The following is a 10000-nucleotide window of genomic DNA, read 5'->3' on the forward strand; positions in this document are numbered from 1 at the left end:
GGGAGTTGGTCCGACACCGGGAAGCCGGGTGCCCGTCGCTCCGAATCGAGCCCGGGGTTTTCGTGCGTGTAACTTGGCGGGCATTTGGACCCGGTTGTCCGGGAGCGGGTCCGCAACGGCGGGAGATTGCCTGAGTTTGGCCGGCCGGCAGTCGAACGCCTTTGGCTCCGGACTCCCGTGTCCGATTTCGGTCAGGGAGGGCTCGTTGGAAAGCCCCGGCGCTGGCGCACACTATATTATCGGCCTGGACCCCGGCAAGTTCGGGAAAGTGTCGCCGGCCCGCAGCGGCTGACGGGCCGCCGGTCAGCGGCAGCTTATCGGGCATAACTTCGGGAGGGAAAGTCCGATCCGGTTCGGATCAACGGCAGCCGAACGGGGTGGCGGGCCCGCATAGACCAGTACCTGGCTTGTGTAGCTGCCCTTTTCCCCGGCCGAGGTACAGCCGTTGGCTGGAGACCGCTTTCCGACCACTGAGACGGCGGGGCGGCCTGCACGCGCCGGCTGCCAGCGCAAGCCAGGGGCAAGGGGCATCCAACGGTATCTGAACGGAGTCGGTCCGACACCGGGAAGCCGGGTGCCCGTCGCTCCGAATCGAGCCCGGGGTGTTAGTGTGTTTAACAAGGTTGGGCGTTTGGACCCGGTTGCCCGGCACCAGTCGAACGTCTGTGGTTCCCGACTCCCGTGTCCGATTTCGTTCGGGGATGGCTCATTGGAAAGCCCCGGCTCCGGCGCACGCTATATTGCCGAACTGGCCCCGGGCGAGTTCGGGAAAGTGTCGGCGTCCCGCAGCGGCTAACGGGCCGTCGGTCAGCGGCAGCTTATCGGGGATAACTTCGGGAAGGAAAGTCCGATCCGGTCGGGGACAACGGCAGCTGAACGGGCTGGCGGGGCCGCATAGAGCAGTACCTCGCTTGTGCAGCTGCCCCTTTCCCCGGCCAAGGTACAGCTGTTGGCTGGAGATCGCTTTCCGACCACTGAGACGGCGGGGCAGGGGGCGGCCTGCGCGCGCCGGCCGCCAGAGCAAGCCAGGGGCAAGGGGCATCCATCGGTATCTGAACGGAGTCGGTCCGACACCGAGAAGAAGGGTGCCCGTCGCTCCGAAGCGAGACCGGGGTTTTTTCGTGTGTAACGTGGCGGGCCTTTGGACCCGGTTGGCCGGGCGGCAGTGGAACACACAGGCACTCGCATACACTGAGAGAGACAGAGAGAAGATAGAGATACACAGAGTGAGAAAGACAAAGTCAACTCAGTAACTGAAATTTGAAAACTGACAACTAGGTAACCAAACGCCAGAGGGACAAATGATAAACCAAGGAGGCAACTCAGTAACTGAAATTTGAACACCGACAACTGGTTAACCAAAAGTCATAGGGACAAATGAGTAACCAAAGAGCCAACTCATTAACTGAAATTGCGGAGTGGCAACTGGTTAACCAAAGCTACAAGTCTTAAACTGAAGTTTCAAGGAGGCAACTCATTCACTGAATACTTGGCATTCACATTGGGGACGGAATTCCGATGGGAATGTATTCGGCCGCCTTACCGGGGCTTCGGGTGCTGCTTTCCCGCTTGTGGAACCGAGTTGGGGTCGTCAAATGGCCTGGTGCATTGTCTGAAACACTGGTTAATGAGTTGTCAAGGTAGGAAATCATAGAACAAAAGAGCAGCTCAATAACTGAAATTTTGAACATCGACAACTGGATAACCAAAAGTCAGAGCGACAAATGATTAACCAAGGAGGCAACTCATTAACTGGATACATGGAATTCACATGGGGGACGGAAGTCCTATGGGAATGGATTCGGCCGCCTTACCGGGGCTTGGGGTGTTGCATTCAAGCTTGGGGAACCGAGTTGGGGTCGGCAAACGGCCTTGTGCATTGGATTCGGGACCAGCAGACACGAATTTAGGAAAATTGTGTGGAGGCGGGATGGAGGCGGGTTTGGGCCCGCACGCCAGTTTTGCGATTTTTATCCCCCACACGCCTCCAATCCCGCCTCCCCGGCCCTAGGAAAATCCAGCCCATATTTCACACAAACACAAAAATACACGCACAGACTCACACGGTCAAACGCATACACTCACACACACACAGACTCACACGGTCACACTCATACACTGACACATGGGCGTGATTTTGCTACGGCTGGCGGGTTGGGGTTGCGGTCGTGTTCCCCACATTTCGGGCTGGATTTTCCTAAATTCGTGTCTGCTGGTCCCGACTCCGTCCCGCCTCCAGGAGGCGGGATAGGCCCTTAAGGCCCTGAACAAGCCCTCAATTGGCTCTATAATCCCAACTGGCTTGAGGAGTAGCAGCTGCAGCTCAACCATTAAATGGCAGATTTGAACAGGTTTTAATTGCAGGTGGCATAACTTTGCTCTCGCAGGTCTGGGGGATCTTTCAGAAGGCTTCCCAAAGCTCTGGAAGTTTGCAGCCTGACAACCATCTCCAGTGTGACCTCCTGGGAAACCCCTCTCGCCACCTTCACTGAGCGCTCCCTCAACTGAGGCACCTACCAGAAGCATGGGAGCTGTTTTTGGCCTGCCCTTCTGGATATTACATGAGGCCGCCCAACAGCAGCAGCAACAACAGTTGCGCCAAGCTGCTGCTGCCCCACCTGAGGATGCACAGGCCAGAAGGGGCCAGCACATGGAAGTCCGTCGGCGCAGGAGATACCCCCCAAGCAGGGTCTACAGACGCAGGTTCAGCTACCTCGACATGTCTCAGCGGGAGTGCCAAAGGCGGCTCCGACTTTCTCGAGAGATGGTGGCTGACATCTGCGCAATGCTGCAGCAAGACCTGGAGCCCAGAGGAGCAGCTGGACACCCCTTATCAGTGGCCGTCAAAGTCACCATCGCACTCAACTTTTTTGCCTCAGGCTCATTCCAGGGATCAGCAGCAGCCATCAGCGGCGTCTCACAGGCGGCCGCACACACCTGCATCAAGCAGGTAACCGATGCCCTCTTTGCCATCGCGCACAATCACATCCATTTCACCAAGGATCTAGCAAGTGTCATGGCGAGAGCGGATGGATTTGCGAATCTTGCAGGCTTTCCAAGCATGCAGGGCATCGTTGATTGCACACATGTGGCCCTTAAGGCTCCCCATCACAATCCTGGTATATTTGTCAACCGCAAGGGCTTCCACTCCCTGAACGTTCAGCTGGTGTGTAACCACAAGAAGGAAATTTTGCATCTTAGTGCCAAGTACCCTGGCAGTTGCCATGACTCCCTCATACTGCGCCAGTCTACTGTGCCTCCGCTATTCAGTCCGCCAGACCAACTTAACGGATGGCTACTTGGAGACAAGGGCTATCCCTTGAGGACGTGGCTATTGACGCCGCTGAGGAGCCCATCCAACGCAGCTGAGGAGAACTACAACTCCAGCCACCTTTCCACTAGAGTCATGATCGAGCAGACCATTGTTCTGCTGAAGATGCGCTTCAGATGCCTGGATAGATCAGGTGGAGCCCTGCAATACTCAGCTGCCAGGGTCTCCAGAATCGTTGTGGATTGCTGTGTGCTTCACAACATGGCACAGAGTCGTGGCTTGCAGATGGCCGAGGACCAAGTGGCTCCTGGCATATCCTCCTCAGATGAGGAGGAGGAGGAGGAGGGGGAGGAGGAGAGCGAAGACGAACATCTTGTAGAGGCTCATCAACCAGCGGCAGCAGTGCGCGAGAACATTGGTGGCCGGCATGCAAGGGACGCGCTCATAGTGGCCAGATTTGCTGAGCCTCGCCCATGAGGGACTAGTGCCTCGCATCCTTTTACCTGAGCACTGACAATAGCCAGGGAGCAGCTGAGTTCTAGCGATGTGACCACCATACTGACCTCAAAGTGAAAGTCCCATTCGCGAAATGACACACGCCACAACTACAGCAGTAGCCAACTGATGTTTTAATCACATTATTCTGATGGCTTTCAAACATAACACTTAAAATTCCACCCAAGTGACTACCCTTGTGACTATTTGTGCAGGTTATTTCTCTTACGCGTGCTCCTACGTAGTGGTACCCCAGTGGCATCAGCAGATGTGGAGGCCCCTTGCTCACTTCCTTGCTGCTCCTGTCTGGACACCTTTGGCGGGCGTCCTCTGGGTCTGCGAGCCTGTAAGGGCTGCGCAGCAGTCTCCTGCTCCTGCGACTGTGCAGGGGTTGAGACGCCGATCTCACTTGGGTGCTGACTCAGGTGGGGCTCTGACCGAGGACTTGTCAGTGGCATGGAAGTTTGAGCGCTTGGAGAGGAGCCCCCACCTCCTTGTTCTCTGCCACCATCATCCCTCTCATGGGTCAGGTCCCCCTCAGCGCTTGCAAGTGGCGAGAGAGCACCTTGCTGCACATCAGGGGAGCCATGGGGACCCGTGTCGGGACTGGCAGTCCTTCTCAGAGGGACTGCCATGAAGGTCTGGCTTCTCCGTTCAATAGCTGCGCATCGCTCCTCCAGAGATGTCAGTCTAGTCTGAACACTCACCATGTTTTCATTACTCGCGTGACGTATCTCCTCCATGGCCGTAGCCAGCCTTTCCACGGAGGTTGCCATCCTTTCCGTGGTAATGCCTTGATGCGCCAATGACTCCACAAAGGCTCTGCTCGCGTTAGAAGCGGACTCCTCCATTCGCTCCGCACTTGCAGCAGCCCTGGAGACAAAACCTGCCAGAGACTCCTGCATAGTTTCCTGGAGTGCTATCACCGCTGATACTGTGGATCTACCCAGAGGCAGAGGGTCGACATGCAGCTGAGCCGAGCTGGGAGACTGCTGCGCCCTCCGACTAGGACTCTCCACTGCTGTCCCTGTCTCCACCATCTGCTGAGGCTCACTTGTGAGCTGTGATGCACCAGGTGATGACACTACTCTATGTCCCGAAGGTCCCACCGAGGTGTCAGTTTCTGCGCTGGTGCTGGGTGCGTTGCCTTCTGCTGACGCTGCGCCCTCAGAGGTTGCATCTTCCTCTGAGGTGTCTCGTAGCTGAGGCTGAACCTCCTCCTGCGTCCTGGAGATGGGAGCTTGCGATGGACCTGTGGGTGAATAAAGGAAAGTGTCAGAGATGAGAGGCCAGGGTTACCTGCACAGTGCTTATTGCAGATGATCAGAGGTCCATCTGTTAGAGGGTCCAAGTCATTATCAGCGAGTCATGCAATGCAATTGAGAGAGTTGGAAAACTCTTCTGTCACCAGCTTGCTCTGCTGCACCGGTCTCTCCGTCCCCCACTTGTGTGTCGTCCTGGACGCCGACGATGTCCAGGACCGCCTCGTCCCATGGGGTCAGCTGGGCTAAGAAGGCTGCCCCTTGCCCTGGCTTGGCTCGCTCTGCTCGGTTGTCAGCTCTCTTTTCCTGCAATGGGGGAGACAAGTGGAGTTTGAGCGAGAATGAATGAGCGAGAATGAATGAGTGAGTGTAGAGAATCGATGGCATAGATGCTTAGAAGGAGAGAAAGATGGAGTGAGATGGCAAGACCAAGGGCCCTCCCGATGTGATGTATGTTGCTTTCATAGCATGACAGTGATAGGGAGTGTGAGGGCTGCATAGTCCATTAGTTAGGTGAATGTGATCATAGCGAGAGAGGGAGTGAGTGGGAAAGGGTGCATGGATGTCAGTGCCAAGTGGGGTGTGGAGGAAGAGATTGGTAAAGCTGAGAGCTGGCGAGGAAAGGCAATGGGGATCAGTTTAAGAGTGATGGGAACATCATACTCACTTTTCCATTGCGCAGAAGGTCATGGAAGCGTTTGCGACATTGTCTCCATGTTCTGATGGTATTGCTGGTGTCATTCACTTGCTCTGCCACACTCAGCCACACAGCCTTGGCTTGCTGGGGTGGCTTCTTCCTCCCCGAGGAGGGGAAGAGCACCTCCCTGCTCTTTTTCGCTCCCTCCACCAATGCCTGGAGGGCTGCCTCGTCAAATCTGGGTGATGCCTTCCTCCGACGTGTCGCCATGACTGATGATGTTCGCAGCAGCTGCTTGGGCGAGAAGCTTGGCAGTCTGATGAAGTCAGGAAGGCTCGTGGAAGCCCTTAAAAGAAGCAGCAGTGATGATCTCACCTGAAAAGCTCTCAGGCTAGGGGTTCCCATTCGTGGGGAATCAATTGGGCTTTAAAATCAAAATTGCATCAGCTGCAGCTTCCAAGTCATTTGTGGGATTTTGCTACAGGGGCTGGTTTCCCACACGAATTCTGCACGATGTGGGCAATAGATGCAATTTTGATTTAACAGCCCAATTGATTCCCCACTTGTGGGAACCCCTAGCCAGAGAGCTATTAAGTTACGAAGATCGCCTCTGATTTGCAGTCAGCACGGCGGCATAGTGGTGAGCACTGTTGTATCACAGCGCTAGAGACCCGGGTTCAAATGCGGCCTCGGATGACTGTCTCTGTGGAGTTTGCACATTCTCACTGTGTTTGCGTGGGTTGGCTCCGGTGTCCTCCCATAGTCCAAAGATGTGCAGGTTAGGTTGATTGGCTATGATAAATTGGCCCTGGAAGCGGCTGCTACCATCATCAATCATGGCGACACATCGGAGTAAGAGGTGACGAAGCAGCCAATCAACGTAATCCGCACATCTTTGGACTGTGGGAGGAAACCGGAGTCCCCAGAGAAAACCCATGCAAACACGGGGAGAATGTGCAAACTCCACGCAGACAGTCACAGTCAGCCGAGGCCGGATTCGAGCACGTGTCCCGGGCCTCTGTGAGGCAACAGTACTAACCAGTGTGCTGCCTGGAACATTGGGGACGGAATTCTGGATGGGAATGTATTCGGCCGCCTTACCGGGGCTTGGGGTGCTCCATTCCCGCTTGGGGAACCGAGTTGTGGTCGTCAAATGGCCTTTGTGCAGTTTCTGAGACACTGGTTAATGAGTTGTCGAGGTCAGAGCGACAAATGATTAACCAAGCAGGCAACTGATTAACTGAAAACTTGTCATTCACATGTGGGACGGAATTCTGGATGGGAATGTATTCGGCTGCCTTACCGGGGCTTGGGGTGCTCCATTCCCGCTTGGGGAACCGAGTTGGTGTCGTCAAATGGCCTTTGTGCAGTTTCTGAAACGCTGATTAATGAGTTGTCGAGGTAGGAAATCATAGAACAAAAGAACAGCTCATTAACTGAAATTTTGAACATCGACAACTGGTTAACCAAAAGTCAGAGCGACAAATGATTAACCAAGGAGGCAACTCAGTAACTGAAATTTGAACATCGACAACTGGTTAACCAAGAGTCAGAGCGACAAATGAATAACCAAGGAGGCAACTCATTAACTGAATTTCGAACATCGACAACTCTTTAACCAAAAGTCAGAGCGACAAATGATTAACCAAGGAGGCAACTCATTAACTGAAATTTGAACATCGACAACTGGGTAACCAAATGTCAGAGCGACAAATGATTAACCAAGGTGGCAACTCATTAACTGAATATTGAACATCGACAACTGGTTAACCAAAAGTCAGAGCGACAAATGATTAACCAAGGTGGCAACTCAACAACTGAAATTTCAAAGAGGCAACTCATTAACTGAAATTTGAACATCGACAACTGGTTAACCAAAAGTCAGAGCGACAAATGAATAACCAAGGAGGCAACTCAGTAACTGAAATTTGAACATCGACAACTGGTTAACCAAAAGTCAGAGCGACAAATGATAAACAAAGGAGGCAACTCAGTAACTGAAATTTTAAAATTGACAACTGGATAACCAAAAGTGGGAACTCATGTTTCGGACGGGCTTACAAACGGCAGGCTGACGCCCGGCAGAGGCCCGGGCTTCGCCTCCCTTGCGTAAGCGACCGTCTCCGAATCGATTAAAGGCGTAAAATCGGAGTTCAGAGCGGGAAAATGTTTTCCCGAAAGCGGCCTAAAAATAAAAAAAATCCTCCTGTTCCGCCGTTCAAATTTGTACTGGAAGTACGGAAGGGGATAGATTTGACCGCCTGTGGCCGAAATAAGTGCCGGCGGTAGGTCACAAAAGTCAAATCCGTCCCGCTGATTTGACACTTGTCATTTCTGGCAGGGGGGATTGGCGGGGTACCTGGAGAATGGTAGGAGGTGGTTTCTCGAGACTTTGTCTGTTTTCCAGATTACTGTCTAGGGCCTCCAGGTCTGCAGAGACCAACCCGGGCTGCCGTCCAACCGATTTTAACCCTTTTTGGGTGGAAATTTATTTCCATTTTTAACCAATTTTCGGGTTTTTGGTCGGGCTTAAAAACGGCAGCCTGACGCCCGGCAGAGGCCGGGGCTTCGGCTCCCTTGCGTAAGGGACCGTATACGAAACGATTAAAGCCGAAAAATCCGAGTTCAGAGCGGGAATTTTTTTTCCCGAAATCGGCCGAAAAATAAAAAAAAATCTCCTTTTCCGCCGAGCAGGGCGGCATTCGAACGGGCACGGGAAGCCGCGTCTAACGGTGTAAAAACGGCTTGGCTCCGATGCGGGAGTGCGGAGATATGGCCGTTCAAAGTTGTACTGGAAGTACGGAAGGGGATAGATTTGACCGCCTGTGGCCGAAAAAAGTGCCGGCGGTCTTTCACAAAAGTCAAATCCGTCCCGCTGATTTGACACTTGTCATTTCTGGCAGGGGGGATTGGCGGGGTACCTGGAGAATGGTAGGAGGTGGTTTCTCGAGACTTGGTCTGTTTTCCAGATTACTGTCTAGGGCCTCCAGGTCTGCAGAGACCGACCCGGGCTGCCGTCCAACCGACTTTTAACCCTTTTTGGGTGGAAATTTATTTCCATTTTTAACCAATTTTCGGGTTTTTGGCTGGGCTTAAAAAACGGCAGCCTGACGCCTGGCAGAGGCCGAGGCTTCGGCTCCCCTTGCGTAAGGGACCGTATTCGACCCGATTAAGCCCCGAAAATGGATCCAAATGTCGGCCGACCAAGTAAGCTTGCTGGGGAGAGAGACTAAGTGCCGGGCTGGGCACCTCATTAACCAGTGAAAAGTTTTGGCTGCTGGAGAGACTAAGTCCGAGCCTGGGCACATCATTAACCATAAATGAAAAAGGCGAGGCCGAGTCTGGAAAATGGCTAACTGATTAACCAAATTGACAAGGCCCGGGCTGAAAGTGAGTGAGCGACCCGTGGCCAGGGGGCTGGATGGCGGGAGAGAATCTAACCCCCAAAATATGGAAGTCCGATGAGAAAATATTCGGCTGCCTTTTGCGGGCCTCGGGTGTTGTTTCCCGGCCTGGGAAAGTGAGTTGCTCCCGGCAAATTGACATGTGCATTTTTTGATTTCGAGACATCATTAACCAAAACGAGGAAGTCTGATGAGGAAAGATTCAGCCGCTTCACGCGGGCCTCGGGTGATGCTTTCCGGCTTGGGAAAGTGAGTTGCTACCGCCAAATTGACATGTGTAATTTCTGGCAAGTGTCTCCGAACATAGTTAATGAGTTGGAGTTTGGGAAATCATTAACCTAGTCGGAAGTCCCGATGAAGAAAAAAAAAAGTGCCATTTGCGGCGATTTGCGTGCTCCTGGTCGAATAGAGGTGGCCGTTTGACCCGCTGATTTGACACTTGTCATTTCTGGCAGGGGGGGTTGGCGGGGTGCCCGGAGATTTTCGGGAACACGATTTTCAGAACAAAGTTCACTCAGCGGGAGCACTTTGAAAAGGCCCGAAAAGTGTTACTTTGCTAAAAGGCTCATTTTATCAATATAGAGACCTTTCAAAGAGTATTGGAAAGTCATATTAAATTGGTTTTGTGGCTTTTATGACTTAATGACAAAAAAACTCTAAGTGTGAATCTGAAATCGTAGACAGACAGCAGAAACATATAAATAATTCCAGCGTCTAAGTTTCATTTGCTGTCTGTCACACAGGTGCCTCTGAACCGGTCAGGGCCTGTGACCCCACTGAGCTTATGCACACGCAGTGTTTGCACCAAGTTCCCCTGTGTTGTGCGCTCAGTGGGCCAGTCCAAGACAGCAGAAACAAGATGTACATGCCAGCGTCTTTAAAGTTTCATTTGTTGTCTTGTCACACAGGTGCCTCTGAACGGGTCAGGGCC

Source organism: Somniosus microcephalus, unplaced genomic scaffold, assembly GCF_052327205.1.
Source record: "Somniosus microcephalus isolate GS21.2 unplaced genomic scaffold, FLI_Smic_1.0 unresolved_chr2, whole genome shotgun sequence".
Lineage (NCBI taxonomy): Eukaryota > Metazoa > Chordata > Chondrichthyes > Squaliformes > Somniosidae > Somniosus > Somniosus microcephalus.